The sequence below is a fragment of the Eutrigla gurnardus genome (genome assembly GCF_963514095.1).
Source record: "Eutrigla gurnardus genome assembly, chromosome: 2".
NCBI classification, from domain to species: Eukaryota; Metazoa; Chordata; class Actinopteri; order Perciformes; family Triglidae; genus Eutrigla; species Eutrigla gurnardus.
This window is the reverse complement of record NC_139916.1, coordinates 30863456-30880973: the sequence shown is the minus strand read 5'-3', so window position 1 is coordinate 30880973 and position 17518 is coordinate 30863456. Positions and strand designations below refer to the sequence as shown.

General features: G+C 44.3%; 1 protein-coding gene across 1 annotated transcript in view; it reads left to right on the top strand.

Moving 5' to 3' along the window:
- Positions 1–3767: 3767 nt before the first annotated feature.
- plekha6 (pleckstrin homology domain containing, family A member 6) overlaps positions 3768–17518 on the top strand; it is a 130713-nt gene continuing 116962 nt past the window's right edge. The window contains exon 1 of the mRNA XM_084025337.1: positions 3768–3895. The gene's annotated coding sequence lies outside the window, so the exon portion shown is untranslated. The remainder of the gene's footprint in view (positions 3896–17518) is intronic.

The following is a 17518-nucleotide window of genomic DNA, read 5'->3' as shown; positions in this document are numbered from 1 at the left end:
TCTCATGAAATATTTCATTTGACAACTTCTTGCAAGTAGAAATATACTAATTTGATATCTCTCTGGGACTACACATTTCGATCACTATACTAATTTGGGACATTTACTCGTCTATATGCTCAATTATCCTTAATGAATGTTACACATCCTCCACCTTGTCCAATTCTGTCACATCTAACAGAGCTGTACTCTTGGTATCTGGTTTAACTTGGTCATTTATAAGTGGAAGATGGACAGTTCAACCCCGGCTCCTCCAGTCCGAATGTTGAAGCGGCCTTTGGGCAAGATCCTGACGGCCACATTGTTCCTGAAAGATGAGCCATCGGTGTGAATGTGTTCATTTAGATCCTGATGGGCAGGTGGCACCTTACCATTAAAGTTTGGCTTTGTAACTGAACAGACATGATAAACATTCACATGTGTTGGGACCTCACCATTAGGACTACACAATGCGGCCTACAAAAGCCTTCACATGCGGTCAGGACAAAGGAACAAAGGACATTAAAAACTACAACCGCCATTTTAATTTCACTTCTCACCGAAGTGCGAAGTGCAACGTCACACAACTGGTGCCCTATTGGCTGACAACCACAGGTACCCAAGGGGGTCCCCGGGAGCAGCCGTGAGCTTTATAAACCGGCGCCACCTTAAGAACTTCCTCTCTCCACCGTAACAGGCGTTACAACAGGAGGTGAACTTTTACGTCTGCTTTCCTTTGTCCTAGGCCGCAGTCTTTCCCCCAAACCCGCTGGACGAGCAACAGACTGTTTTCCCTCTCTTTTTCTCTACTCGCTTCATTTTTCCTTTTTTTTTTAAAATTTTGGATCCTGAGGAGACCGCCGCAACCGCGCGACTCTCCTGTTTACCCGCGGAAGGAAGAAAAACACTTTCTTCGTGCCAGCTGCCAGCAGAACGGATAACTTCTACAACCCGTTCAGCTGACTAAATCGCTAAGCCCCGCGATTTTATTGTTGCCTGCAGAAGGGAGAAAAACACTAACTGTTTTTCTTCAACTAAGTTGATCCGCGAGGAGGATAACTTCTACGCCCCGCCCTCGTCTGGATTCAGCCGGCTCGTCGCACCCTCCGTCGCCGAAAGAGGGCGCGCGAACCACCGTCCGTCGCCGGCGTCAAGAAACGCCATCACCGCACGGGACGGAAAACCTCACATCGACACAGTAAGAGGCTATTTGTCTGGGCAGAAGCATAGATTTGATAGTGTAGGACATGCTTGTAATTCTTGTTAACGTGTTTTAAGTTTTGATCACGGACCGCCGAGTCCGTGGCTTTCTGTATCGTTGTATTCGAAGGCTGATTGTGTACCCACGCCTCTGGGTTGATTTCTGTAACGGTGTTTTTGACTAACCTCAGCCATATTCGCGAGCTCAGTAAGTGTCTACTATCAGTTAAAGGACCGGGGTCCCGCTGAATGAACGCCAGTTCATTCACGAGCTCCCGTGTGATAGTAACACGCCTCCTGAGCCTTCGAGTATTGCGCACGCATTCTCTCCCTCTCTTTGTTTGTGTCCCGCTAACACACACACGCACACATACGACCCCCCCCCCACACACACACACACACACGTATCCTCCGCCAGCTGTTTGCGTCTCCGGACGCTAAGGACATAGCTCCATCTGGTGACTGTACCCGGCCGTCTCTCGCTCTCTCTCCCTCTCGCGATTCTATCTGACGTCAGTGGCTCCGCCCCTGAACGCTGTGAGGAATAGCTCCATCTGGTGGTCGCGCCCAGCCATCTCTCCCTCTCTCTCTCTCTCTCTACACACACACACACACACACTCCACGTGTGTCTCTTCCCTTGTTTAGCTTAGCTTTGTGGGTTAGGTAGTTAGGTAATAAGGCTTTGTTAATTGCAGTGTTATTGATTGTGATCATTATTACTAAATCTTATTATATTATAACTAGCGGTCTCTTGTGCTTGTTGTGTATATGTCACTGGATAACAGCAGGTTGTGAAGGCTAGTGCTCGAATTTCACGCCTTTTTAATTGTTCGATTGTTTTTATACTTCTATGCCAATGATCACGATGATTGGCATGTGAGTATAAAACCTTTATATTGAGACTGAATACAGTTTTAGGTTATCTTTTCCCTGATCCCAGGGTGGTGCCCCATATATTCATGATTATATCATAATAATATATTAAATATAATTATTAATATCGATAATCATATTGATATTAATAATTAGCTGTTGATAACCAAATCTGCTCCTGCTACATCCCCAACACATGCTCATTCACACACTGACAGCCCGTCGGGAGCAGTATTTGGGTTCAGTATCTTGCACAAAGACACTTTGACATGTGTGCAAAAGCTTGTTCTATAGCGCTTATATCTTTTTAAAGGGAAGCGATAGCTTCTGGGATGTTTTGATTGCTAATCGTTGGTGCGGCAGTTGCAGCATTGCAAGTGAATTTCTCCAATGCCAGTTCCATCCATCCATCGTCTACCGCTTATCCTGTATTCAGGGTTGCGGGGGGCTGAAGCCGATCCCAGCTGTCCAATGCCAGTTGTGTTCATAAATATTTAACATCGAATGAATATAGGACGACCTGTCCAGGGTGTACCCTGCCTTCGCCCAATGACAGCTGGGATCGGCTCCAGCACCCCCACGACCCTGAATACAGGATAAGCGGTAGACAATAGATGGATGGATGGATGAATATAGGAAATTTGAACTCAAATATGTGGGAAGGAAATATGGCCTGCTCCTTCATCGAGAGAATGTTTGTCAATAAATTGATTTCTTATGAATGGACCTGCATTTATTGAGGAAGTGCAGCTACAGCTGCTGCATCACCATCCTGAGCACCAGCTGTATATATATATTATTATGTTATTTTCTGCGTTGCTGAACCAGTTTCACATGCCTCAAAGGAAACCAAGGATGGTTTAGCCATTAGACCGGCTGACTGGTCTGTGAGATGAAATGGATTACACACAAAAAACATCACTCAAATCCTAGTAGTCTAGTGGGGAGCCACTAGAGGGTGCAAATACACTGTGAACAAGAGTCTCACAGTGTTACACAGTTAATTCCGCCTCGCTTACCGTGAGACCAACAGAATAATCCAACAGTCGTCCCCTAATGAAGATTGAAGATTAAGGAATCCTTTAAGGCAAGATAGTGTCCATAAATAATAATATAAACCTCTGGTCAGATTGTCAAATGAAGTGGAAAAAATGCAATGTACAATGTGCATACACCTTCCTCTCAGCATCGAGATATTAGTATTGATGTGTATAGAACATTAGACTTAACTGAGGTAGAGCTCTAGATTGATATGTTTGCCAGGTGGCAAATAGATTTGTCTCTTATCTTGGCCAGTCTGCTTGTAATCTAAGTGAAGTGAGATTTTCTTCTTTTTTTATCCTTTCCATTATGATTTTCAGTGTTTCTGTAGAACAGAGCAGGTTTCTCTTCCTGTCTGCAGGCTGGATATTTTCTTTTGTCAATCCATGTTTGCCTCCTTTCTGCTCAGGGAGGGGTTCCTCCCATCTTATTGGCTTGTGTCTCGTCCCTGTGTCTCTGCCAGTGTAATGAAAGGGGGGAATTGAGCAGCACTGTGACGTCGCCTCCCTCCACCCGTGCACTCTGTCCTCTCTGTGCCTCTTCCTCTTCTTGCTTTCATCTCCTCTGCTCGCTCTGTGACTGACGGTGATGCCTGGTCATGTGATGTTATAATTCCCCAGGGATTTTGTGCCAGGCATGCTCGGTAGCTCCCGTCCTCCCTCCATCCATCCAGTCCTGGAGGATCTATTGTTAGCTGATGGTGACATTTAGCATGTCTCTGACTAAGGTGTTATCACACGCACGTTGGATACATGTCCAGAGACGGCAGCTGGGACGCGGCAGCATCTTTACATGAAGCTGGTAAGTGACGAGCTTGTGTGTGATTGTGTGATCTATCTGTCATCCTGATCTAAAGGCTACTGTGTCAGAACATGGAGAACTGGTGTGTTCCAATGTAAACAAAGCATTGGTCAAACAGCCCCTCCACTCAGTCTGCTTTCGCATTGATTCAATAATTATTAATGTGTTTGTTAAAATTGATGTATTGAGTAGAAGGGTTTTTTCATGGTTTGAGCATGTGGGGTATTTTTGTGTTACTGTGTTCAGTATTTGTGATTAGACTGGCATCATTAACACAACCATAGCAGTGAAGACAGACAGCCTGGACAGCAGCCACCATGGACAACAGCGGCTGCCACCTGAGCTGCTCGCATGCAGCTCATCGCTCAGTGTCGCCATGGCAGCCACAGTCTGGGTATTGCCATCCATACAGACACGCCCCTAGTTTAGCTAAAACATAGACAGAGACAGCATGTTGGACTGTCCAATATATTTACATTATGTGTATTGGACATATGAACATGTTTTTTTGTGAAGAACCACAGAAGAGTCATGAGTGTGAGTGAGTAGAAACACACAGAGATGAAAACAGACTGAATGCCACATGGCAGCGTTGAACTAATCCCAGCCAATTCCCCTCCAATCCTCCCAGCAGAGCTGATCAGTGCAAAGCAGGATGAGAAGGCTTGATGCCTTCACCCTCTGTGTGTGTGTGTGTGTGTGTGTGTGTGTGTGTGTGTGTGTGTGTTGAAGGTTGCCGCCTGGGGCAACCTACAATTCTGAAAAGTGAAGGCCTGTTGAAGTGCCTTAAACTTGCATTCTCCCTATTGGCCATCAGGGGGCGACTCCTCTGGTCGCAAAAAGAAGAAATGATTGTAGTGTTATCTAACATTGCAAACTTGAGTTTATGGTCCCAAGCTAGAGTTTGCACTAAAACGTGATGATAATGTTCTCCCTCCATGATATTGACACCCTAGTGTATGCTTTAGGGCGTTTCCCATGGTGACGCTATCACGGCCCTGCCTCCGTCGCTATCGCGGCGTCACAGCTAACTTTGTGAAATTTGGGAGCAGCTTTATGCAGTAAGGTCGCTGCTCCTGGGGCCGCTCGGCCGTTTGAGTCCATCAAATCCATCCGTTACTCCTCCACACTCCAAATACGGTGACTTTCGTTCACTGTTATAAGGCCTGAAACCCTACATGTTGAATGAAACACTTGTCGTTTATTTTGTGGCATTGTAAGAGTACACAAAACAGAAATGCATTCTGGGAAATAAAAGGGTTGTACAGATGTTACATCCGCGTATCGCTAGGGGATGAAGGGAGTAATAAACCGGGTGTTAAGGAGGGGAAAGACACAACAGCTTTATTTAAGCCATCAAAAACACTACTTAGTCAAGGTGCTAGTTAAGAAAACTGTCGGTCGCAGGTCGTAGCTCCTGCGCTCAGGCTCTCTGCAGCCCACTGGCAACTTATACCAGTTTAAGTGGCAAGTAGCCTCAGGGGGGGCACAAAACACACCCACAGCACTACAAAAAGCAGGCAGTAACCTGTAGGGGACATTTTCAGAGGTGTCACTTCAAATCATCAATAACATTGTTCTTGAGAGCTAAGATTTCATTCTTTATTTACATTGAAAAATGAGATGATCAGTTCTTCTTTTTCTGATAATGAAGTCAAATTAATAATTATTTATAGTATGATGGTCAGTCACATTGAATTTAATGTAAATGTGCTCTCCCTTTCCAATAAAAAAATAAAATAATCCTGTATTTACTATTTTTTTATTAATTTAAAAATTGAAATGTTAAATATCAGTGAGATTGGTGACATTAAGGGGCATTGTTAAGTGTGTAACAGATGTTAACTGAGTTAACAGAGGGATGACATTGATTAAATATAATACTACTATAATACGAAAATACTGATGCATTGTTGATGAAAGCTGATAAAACTGATCAAATTTACATGAACAGAAATACTTTTCGTTGATTGATTCACAATTCATGAATAGGGTTTGGTTTTATTTTGATAATTACAAATAATGGGAGGTGGGCGGCTGAAAGGTTCAACAGACAACATATTGTCACTGCTCATACCTCTCAAAGAAAACCTGTCAGCTTGTCTTTGCACTGAATATTTATTCAGTTAAGTTGCAGGAGTTTTGGGAGAACATGAGGTTCTAAAGGTTAGTGTCAGTCTGTTCCTGGAGGACACGAAGAGGAAGAACAGGAAATCACATGATGACAGCATAAATATACATATTATTTCACATAAGACAACAATTACATTACGATGACGGTGAGGTCCTCATGAAATACTTCAATGCTATTCAAATTGTGCAACTGCTCTGAGAGAGTGCTGTCAATATGGGACACTTGACAGCCCTCAGACATCAGGACATCACAACACTGATCACAGGTCTCAGAGAGAGGAAGAGAGGGAAGAGAGTCACTGTCTACCCTTGATTATTCACACATGTCATAGATCATGGCGGTTGTTAGAGAGACCCAAAATGACTGCATATCCGTGTCAGGAACCAAACCCTCACAAGCAGAGGATAAAAAGAATTCAACATGTATTTCGAGATAACCCTATCCCATTATGAATCCTGATGACTCTCTTCAGCCAGAACGGACACATTACTGCTAATGCAAATGGTTCAAACATGTTCTGCTGTTTCACGTTAAAGGTGAAATTGTTTCTTCGGAATAGTTTTCCACTTGTTGCTGTCTGGATTGTTGATGCAACCAGACTTCTCTCTGGTGTTAGAGTTGTATCAGAAAAGACTGAAATATGTTAGGATAGATGGAGTCTGCATAGAAACAGACCATGACATTTCCTAACCTTTAAGGGCTGTCAGTAAATAATATACGAATAGGATCACCACATACGTTAACTCACAACATTTCCCCATGTTATGCCTAGAGGGAACCTGACCCCAACACAAAAAGACCCCACTTTCCCATTCCTAAGGATGACCAGTGTCACAGCAGATGCAGTGAAAATGATGCACTGATTTATTCAATCCCGGGGTGGACCAGCGTCAGGGTGAGCACGGCCAAACCAACTAAAATTATTACAAGATGGCTATATTGCATCAGAATTCAGTACCCGAAGGGCCACAGAACAGGAAAACACACACAACATGGTCTGGTTGGGAGTCAGAAAGAGCCTTTGGGATCCAAAGTTGCCCCTTTAAAATATGCCCCTTCAGTCTACCGCCCAATCACCTACACCAGGGGTATTCAATTAAAGTCATACCTTTAGCGAACGTTCTTTTGCACGTTGCTGGGCTATAAATGAATGCGTGATGAGTTGGGTAGATCTGTCATACTGGCCTTGGAGTTATTTTGCGTGCCCTCAGCTCGACCTTCAGTGGATAACTTTGCTCAAAATATCTGTGCTTTATTTCGTAGTGGTGCTTCACATTGCCGCTTTTGATTAATGGCACGTTTTCGGAGCATATGAGGCACACAGGTTTGGAACTGGATGCTGGAAGAATGAACATATATTTCTCCGTCCATTCATCTTGAAAACAACGGTTTTCCATATCATACCGTCTCTTGGAGCAAGCCATGCTGCCATCGCTGTCTCTCTCTTTTTTCTTGCTCTGTAGCCGCGACCGTCGAAAAAAAAGAAAAGATAATGCTCTATGAAAATGATCTATTCTCATGAATTAATCAGAGATTGGTCATGGGTCCGGACAGAACCATCAATCGGTCCGGACCCGGACCGCCATTTGGGGATGCCTGACCTACGCCACCTGCAACTCACATGTTGAGGGACACAACAAACAGGGTGAGCAGCCCAACCATCAGGCAGGGAGGACACACAGCACACAACAAAAACACCCAAATACAAATCGGCTGCACATATGACTCATGAGTCATAACACTCTTTATGACTCGTAATAATATGTATTACTCTAACCTCAGAATTAGTTGTATACAAACCTTTCTGGGACACAAGATGCAAAATAAGGTAATTGTGTTGGTCTTATGCCATTCCTATCTATAATCTCTTTTTACATTATTATTACACTATACAGCTGACTACAATTAGACGATTTGCTGCCCCTAAAGGAAACAATCAGAGAAGAACTAGGACATACAAGGTGCCTGTGTGTGTATCTGTGTGTGTGTGTGCATGCATGTGTGTCAGCATCACCCCAATGAAGACACGTTAGGCCACATATGTAGTGCCATTAGGGCCACAGACCCCTCAGTCATGGTTATATAAGCATCCTTCAGTCGGATGGTCTAATCTTCTACAGCAGCTATTAGTCCATCTGCCAGAAACAGGCCTCACAGCGGCTCTGAAGCTACATTCTGATTCTTTAAACCCTGTAGTTGATAGAAATGACTATTGATGGAGTTGATGGTGATGACTGTTGAATAATTTTTAAAGGCTTTAATTAGTGTTCGATTTTGCTTTACCTTAAATCCTCAGGCTTATACAGGGTAGCCCACAAAGTTGGACTAGTTTGGGCCAAACAAATGTTATGCATAAATTAATTTCACCTGGGTTATTGGGAGACATAATGTAATCATTGCACCTGGTCAAAAGTGATTACTGATGCTTTAAATATGAATAAACAGAGGATAGTGTCTGAAAACAAATATTCCAACTAAATGGGCAACTGTGTATTAGGCATGTTTCCAATACTGGCCTGGGACTCTCTGCAGGGCCCCAAACATGAACTCAGAATTTATTCCATCTGATAGAAACAATGCCACAACTAAATTAAACCCCAAGTAGTAAGAAATGAGAAATCTGGTGATGGTGGATTTCATTTTAGTTTTCATAACTTCTAGATTGCCTAACTACTGTCAGTGAAAGTGGACATGTCCTGCACAGACTGCACGTTTCGTAAGGAATGCTGATAATGTGAAGGGGGCTAGATTTCAGTATGTGCAAGTAAGGCCTTTTTTTCATATCAGTACTGTACTGTATTATACAGTATTCCTTTGTAATGGGTTTCATTTGTTTTCCTTTCTGTGTTGAGTATATTGAGAGTATTTCTGTTTACTTCCAAGGTATTTGAAAAGAATAGCATCAATACATTTGGTTTGTCTTACTGTATTTCAAAGTCTCCATAATTTTGGTTTTACAGTCATGTTTTACATGCACACAAGCATGTAACAGAATAGAAGCAAGGATGCACCAGTTCAAATTGATAGCAGAATTTTTATAGTGTAGTCAATTGTGAAATGATTGATTGGAAAAATCTATTAATTTGGCCACAAAATATGATAACAGTTATGTTGTTTGAAGGAAGGGTTGGTTTTTGTTGCATGTTTTAAATGTCTTGATGGGTCTTTTGGCAACAAAATGTGCCGTTTTGGCCAGAGTGTCTCAGTGTAGACCTAAGAGCTGTAACGCCACCGAGAAAAACTGTAACACTGTGGAGAGGGCTGTGTCCGATTTGAGCTTTGATTGAGGCTTTTGAATTAAGTTTTGAATGTCTTTGGGTTATTCAGTACCCTTCGAGGGTTAGGGTTGGGATTTAAACCCTGATAAAGAAGTGGAAATGAGTGGTTCTGATGATCCCAAACCATTGTCAGTCTGATTTCAGACACAACTACCAGGAAAATTGGTCGGGATGCAAGGAAAAAACCCACAAGCAACTTCAGCACAAATACAGGGTCTCTGCAGAAAAGTGATGTGGCTGTTTCAAGATACACAATAAGGAGGGATTCAAACAAAAAATGGGCAGCAAACTCTTGAACAGGGTCCATCCCATTATTTTCTTCATTGATGTGTTTTCTTTGATGATTGTGCTATTCTGCCATGCGTTATTGTTTCATTTGAATCCCATTAAAATTAAATAAATGGTTTGCTTATTACTCATGTTTTCTTTGGAGAATGGTACACACCTTACAAATTCCACCATTTTTGTTCAAGTCCCTACTTATTGTGCGTCTTGAAACAGCCACACAACTTTTCTGCGGAGAAACCTGTATTTCAGCTTTAGTTGCTTGTGGGTTGTTGTTTTTTTTGCATCCCGACCAATTTTCCTGGTAGTTGTGGCTGAAATCAAACTGACTGCGGCTTGGTATCATCAGAACCACTCATTTCCACTTCTTTAGCAGAGTTTGAACACTACTGATTGGCATTTTTAAATATTTGGATATCTTTTTATATCCTTCTTCTGAATGATAAAGTTCAACTAGCTTTTCTCGCTGTCCTTTGATGGTTCTTTTGCTGTCCCCATGGCTCAGTATCCAGCAAAGCCAGTGAAGCCCTGGATGAAAAGTGCAGGGGTCTCTCAAGAACGACTCATTGAATATTTATACACAAACTCTAATTACAATCAAAAAAGTCACAGGTCTGGAAACTTACCCTTAATAGACATCATTCAGGGGTATGTCAACTTTTCAGTTTCATTACGACTATATATATATATATAGAACTGAAGAAGAACTGGACAGACCGTTGAGTTAACAAACATCTTTTGACAATGCTTCAACCGAAGTAATAAAGACAAAATCATGCAAACAGCAAAATAAATCTCTGGAGACATCACTTTCCAACATGTTTTATCTCTGTGTTTTATTATTTATCTTTGAGATCCAAATCATGTCGTCTCACTGCAGCGTTCTCTACAGAGTGTCTGAGATTTGATCTCCGTATATTTAGACTGGTGGTGAGCGATGAGGGAGCAGCCAGTCACAGAAAATTATGATGGGAAGACATTGATTACAGAGTGGATGTACATGAGGAGCTATTTCTGCAACTGCCATCACACACACACACACACACACACACACACACACACACAAGATTACTATGATTATTTTGAAGTGACCAAAATAAAATGCTAACAGCTCACTAGTAGATAAACTCAAACATAAGCTTCTTGAGTTGATGAGTTAGGTGTTTCTACTTTCTCTGTTTGTTAAAACTGAACAATGTAAGTCCACATGTTCTATCTGACTATGAGTGATATTATTAAAATGATCCCACGGACAATTATTACCTCTGAATGTTCCCTCACTGCTCAGACACACATAATGACAGATAGACAGACAGACAGACAGAGACTGGTGAACAATGTCAGCTGATAAAGACTCACATATCACACCAGTTCAGCATCCATCGTTCAGAGCCTTAATCTGAAGACTCCTTCACAGGCAGCCCAGAAATATTATGGTCCTGGTTCAGAGGATCCGACGAGGTGGATCCTTCACAGCACAACTCATCCCAAGATCCATTGTGTTAATTGGAGTTTCATTCCTTTTCATCCCATACATTCACTAGGTAAGGGCTCAGAGTCCTTTAGCCGCTTGTCCAGCTGCACCACTGGTTAATGAACTTCTAAACTGCTACAACCTATTCTTTCATTAACAACTCTGACTCCTCTTTACAAAAAAGATGGTATCCACCTAAATGGTGAGGGAGTTAACAAAAGTATTTGGCTGCATGCAGGCCATGCATTAACATACTAGCCTGTGTATTTCAGTTTCTGTCAGGATACAGCTCTCTACTCTGGCTGAGCCTGGTCCTCAGCCAGAGTAGAGAGGACCAGCAGACTGGTCCTGGTCCACTGTCCATTCAACAAAACATGCATTTTCAGCCTGCTCTTAGTACAAATAATCTGATTCAGATCTCCATCAAGAGTTCAGAGTTGAAAATAGATTGTGTGAAACAATCTATTTTAAACAAGACTCAATCTATAATTGTATGTCATAATCTGAATTTTTACTTTTAACTGAGACTTACCTTACACTTGGAGACTGCTGCTCTCTAGTGGAGCTTTGTCCTCCTAACTACCAGACCCTCAATCTCCTGAGGCCCAAAGGTAGTCATGGGGGCATTGCAGTTGTCCTCGAGAATAACTTTACCTGTATTCAGATTACATGGAATACCATCAATGGCTTCAAACTACTGTTTCAAAATCAACTGTGACATCGCAGGATGTTGCCTGGTCGTATATCGACCTCCTAAACCTAACGGTGCTGTTTTTTAATTAACCCTCTGAACTGTTAAAGGAGAAATACGGTCATTTTTTACCCCATTTTCATTGTCCCCAGGGTCACCCCGACTTATTCGAAGCAAAAAACCTGACAAAAATTGACGTTGCCTAGCCCGAGATCTGAACCTGCCTGGCAGCCTTCCAGACTCGCTCCAATGCTAACTCATTGGGGCAACTTTTATCTGCTTTCCTGGGCCTCAGAAAACAATTCCAAGACCTATGCAACACAGGTTGGGTCCGTATGAGACACCACGGCGCTCGTTTAGCTCAAATAGTGTTGCAAAACGACATAAATATGTATGTTTTTGAATGGAGTTACTCACCTCAAATCACCCTGTAGACATTAGCAGTAGATAGCCGAGCGCCTGTCGTCCCTCCCAGTCACCGCAGAAACGAAAACGTTTTCCACGTAGTTTTGATTTTGTATCCATAAAGAAACGACCGAGCTGTGCAGTCGTCATGTCCGTAATAAATCCATGAAGCTGTTATGTCTATATGTATGACTATGTTACAACATAGCAACGATACAGCTAGTAACGTGCTGGGCGCTCCTCCATCCCAGTCACCGCAGAAACAAAAACGTTTTCCTCGTAGTTTTGATTTTGTATCCATAAAGAAACGACCGAGCTGTGCAGTCCTCATGTCCGTAATAAATCCATGAAGCCGTTATGTCCATATGTATGACTATGTTCAGTGGCGGTCCTAGGTTTCATGACGCCCTGGGCGAACCTCACCTCCAGCGCCCCCCCCCACACCCCACACATACACACACACACACAAATGGACCCCCCCCTGCCCCCCTGTTCAGACCAGACGGTAATTCTCCGCGACGGTCGACAAGCGCTTCTGCTCATCTGTTGTTCATTCATTTTATCATAACCTCATAAAATAAATATGCCATGTTTCTGTAACCAAAAAGTTTGTACACTTCTTCTATTTATCCGTTCAGAGAGAGAGAGAGAGAGAGAGAGAGAGAGAGAGAGAGACACACACAGACAGACAGAGAGAGTGTGTATGATAGTAGACAGTGTAGATATACAGTTGAAATACACATATTTGTTTATCTACTCTTCACATTTATTAAATGTCATTTCTCTTCCTGTTTCCCAGTGCGAGTTTAGATACACAAATATCGCATTTGTCAATTGTGGTATTTTATTTTGAAAATTGCTTTAATTTTGAAAATTGACCGGATTGTCTCGTCTTTCTTTGTGGGATTTCCTGCCAGAATTGACACGATCGCTCGCGGCACGCGCAAAAAATAGAGCAGACGCCGAAACGATCGCTTCAAGGCGCGGGGCGGCCGTGCCTATTCGCGGCGCTTCCGCGGCCGGTGTGAACCAGTCTCTCTCAGCATCAGCAGACGCACCTTTTTTTTGTGCGGGCGCTCAATGCCGCCCCTCCACGAATGCCGCCCTGGGCGGCTGCCCATACTGCCCATATGAGAAACCGCCACTGACTATGTTACAACATAGCAACGATAGCTTCAGCTAGTAACGTGCCGGGCGCTTGTCCATCCCAGTCACTGCAGAAACGAAAACGTTTTCCTCGTAGTTTTGATTTTGTATCCATAAAGAAATGTTCGAGCAGTGCTGTCCTCATGTCCGTAATAAATCCATGAAGCCGTTACGTCCATATGTATGACTATGTTACAACATAGCAATGACTGCTGCTCTACAACAGTAGCCGGGAGCCAAAAATCTCGCGCAAGTTCCCGTCTGCCGACGTCCTCACCCTGGAGCTGTTTTCAAGCCAATACAGTGACAAACTTCTTTCCATCGAGCAGTGCCGTCATGTCCATATGACAGTGTAACTAGCGCTAGCCTACATAGTAAGACTGCTTAGCCTGTGTGATAGTTGAAGCTGCTACAGCCACAACAAATCTTGCGCAGTCTCAGTAGGCTAGTTGTGTTGACAGCACGAGTGGGAGTCGCGTGTCACATGTGCAGACTGCAGTCTCTCATCAACAGAGTGAGATCAAAGTGACCCTCGCGCGACTGTCCAAGATTTTTCACTGTACTGGCTTGAAAACAGCTCCAGAGTGAGGACGGCAGACGGGGGACTTGCATTGTTTTGGCTCCCGGCTACTGTTTAGCTGTAAGCAGTCGTTGCTATGTTGTAACATCGTCATACATATGGACATAACGGCTTCATGGATTTATTACGGACATGACAACTGCACTGCTGGATCGTTTCTTTATGGATACAAAATCTACGAGGAAAACGTTTTTGTTTCTGCGGTGACTGGGACGGACGAGCACCCGGCCCGTTACTAGCTTTAAGCTATCGTTGCTATGTTGTAACATAGTCATACATATGGACATAACAGCTTCATGGATTTATTACGGACATGACGACTGCACAGCTCGGTCGTTTCTTTATGGATACAAAATCTACGAGGAAAACGTTTTCGTTTCTGCGGTGACTGGGACGGACGAGCACCCGGCACGTTACTAGCTGTAAGCTATCGTTGCTATGTTGTAACATAGTCATACATATGGACATAACAGCTTCATGGATTTATTACGGACATGACGACTGCACAGCTCGGTCGTTTCTTTATGGATACAAAATCTAAACTACGTGGAAAACGTTTTCGTTTTTGCGGTGACTGGGAGGGACGACAGGCGCTCGGCTATCTACTGCTAATGTCTACGGAGTGATTTGAGGTGAGTAACTTCATGCTAAAACACACATATTTATGTCGTTTTGCCACACTATTTGAGCTAAACGAGCGCCGTGGTGTCTCGTACGGACCCAACATGTGTTGCATAGGTCTTGGAATTGTTTTCTGAGGCCCAGGAAAGCAGATAAAAGTTGCCCCAATGGGTTAGCATTGGAGCGAGTCTGGAAGGCTGCCAGGCAGGTTCAGATCTCGGGCTAGGCAACGTCAATTTTTGTCGGGTTTTTTGCTTCTAATAAATCGGGATGACCCTGGGGACAATGAAAATGGGATAAAAAATGACTGGATTTCTCCTTTAACCTCAGTGGTGCTAAAATATGACATAATCATTATGGCCGGCGATTTTAATGTGCACATTGACAACCTCTCTGACTTCTTTGTAACTGTTTTTTTTTTTAAATTAAAATTCTATTAACAAATCTTTTAACCTTGTTCAACATGTACAGTATCAGGTTCTACCTATGACCATGGTCTCGTTTTTACCATTGCCTTAACTTTGAACTTTTTTTTGCGTTTGATTTTTGTCTCTGACCCAAAATGCATTGTTTTTGAAACCGTAGTTCAATCCTCCAAATTACCGCAAAGGCATACAGTACACTCTCGCTTCTCAAATGCCCATTCTACAGCTACCTTTTCCATCCATCCATCCATTTTCTACCGCTTTCTGTACCGATTTTTTATGATTTTGGTATCCTCCAGTGAACTCCTCCAATGGAAACAATGTTGTAAACGGGTTCAAAGACCGGTGTATAATTACGCTAGATATTACAACTACCTACACTACTAGGTCCTTCTGCTCAGCGGTCAACCCCTGGATCACTTAAGATATTCGTCAACTTGAAAGGGAATCCAGAAGACTGGAGCGTAGCTGAAAGAAAACTAACCTCAGGGTCCATCTTCGCCACCTGAAGGAAGTGATGTCCATGCTCAACAGAAACATCAGATGCAAGAATTGCCTACTTTTTTTGGCCTAATCAGGGACAACAAACATAACCTTAGATTCTTGTTCAATACCATTGACCATTGTACATCCTGCCCATCCTGCTGTTTTTGCTCCTTTCCAGTAGCTAGACCTGTCAGGAACTCAAAGGCGACACAATACAGAGTCAGAGGGTTCGGGCTGAATCAGGGTTGTTTTATTCAAAAAAAGGGTCAAAACCAGGTGGTCGATCAAACAGGCAACAGTACAAATCCGGCAGGCAGGCTCAAAGGTCAAAAATACACAAAACAGGTCACACGGTGAAAACTCTGGGGGAATAATGCTGGAACGCTCACAACCACACGACAAGACGATCTGGCACCGGAGGAATGGGAAGCACAGCTTAAGAGCCCTACGCTAACGAGAAACAGGTGAAACACATAGGGGCGGGGTAGACCATCACACAAGCGGGAAACTTGACAGGAAGACAGGGGTAGGACGCTGGCTTCAAAATAAAACGGGAAATGAGACCAAGACCGAAAAAACTCAACTAAAATCCTAACAGAAGACAGTCTTATGTCTGGACCACATTATGTGGTCCTGACAGTACCCCCTCCCCTAGGGCCGACGCCTGGCAGCCCAGGACCACCGGGGCTATCCCTGTGGAAGGCTCGGATGAGCTGCGGGTCCATTATGTGGCGGGAGGGGACCCAAGACCGCTCCTCCGGGCCGTACCCTTCCCAATCCACCAAATACTGCAGACCACGCCCCCGCCGCCTCACCGCCAGCAGCTTCCTCACTGAGTAGACGGGGCCCCCCGCAACGATCCGGGGGGGTGGAGGGGGACTGGAGGCAGGGACGAGTGGACTTTCCTTGACCGGCTTGATGCGGCTGACGTGGAAGGTAGGATGGATCCGGGATGACCTGGGGAGTCTGAGTCTCACAGCGGAACTATTAATAACTTTTGAGATGGGGAATGGACCAATGAACCTGGGGGCCAACTTACGGGAAAAGCCTTTGAGTGAGAGATCTCGGGAGGAGAGCCAAACTCTCTGCCCCGGGGCGTATGCTGGGGCTGGTCGGCGGCGGCGGTCAGCAGACATCTTGTAAGACTGTGAGGACTTGAGGAGAGCCCTCCTGGCCCGGACCCACATTCCCCTGCATCTCCGGACCATGGCGGCTGCAGAGGGAACGGCAACGTCCTTCTCGAGAGTCTGGAAGAGAGGGGGCTGAAAACCAAACACCACCTGGAAGGGGGTTAAACTGGTGGATGCTGAAGGCAGGGTATTATGAGCATATTCGATCCACATGAGGGATTTAGACCAGGCAGAGGGATTTTGTGATGTCAAGCATCTGAGTCCTGTCTCGAGGTCCTGATTCAGTCTCTCGGCCTGTCCATTACTTTCAGGATGGTAGCCAGATGTGAGGTTGGGTTGGGCACCTATAAATGGGAGAAGGCTTGCCAGAACCGGGCCACGAATTGCGGCCCCCGGTCAGACAGAATCCTTTTTGGGAACCCAAAGTCTTTAAACACAGTGGACAGGAGAAGTTCAGCTGTCTCCTTAGTGGAGGGTAACTTGGGAAGGGCTAGGAACTTTACCATCTTAGAAAAACGGTCTACGACAGTGAGAATGGTGGTGTTACCTTGTGAAGTGGGGAGCCCGGTTACGAAGTCCACGGATATGTCTGACCAGGGGCGCTGTGGCACAGGAAGGGGCTGCAGGAGGCCGGCAGGAGGGGTGTGGGAGGACTTCTGCTGGGCACAGACAGAGCAGGCCGAGACGAATTTGGTCACGTCTGTCCTCACCCCTGGCCACCAAAATCTCTCTGAGACTCGGAAGAGGGTCCGGCGGATTCCTGGGTGACATGAGATATTTGACGAATGCCCCCATTGGAGGACTTCACTTCGGAGCTCTGGGGGAACAAATAAACGGTTAGGTGGGTTTCCCGCTAATCTTGCCTGCGATCTGGTAGCTTCTGCTACTTTCGCCTCAACGCTCCAAGTGAATCCTCCCAGGATTCGCTCCGGAGGCACAACGGGGAAGTCTTTAGCCTCACTTTCCTC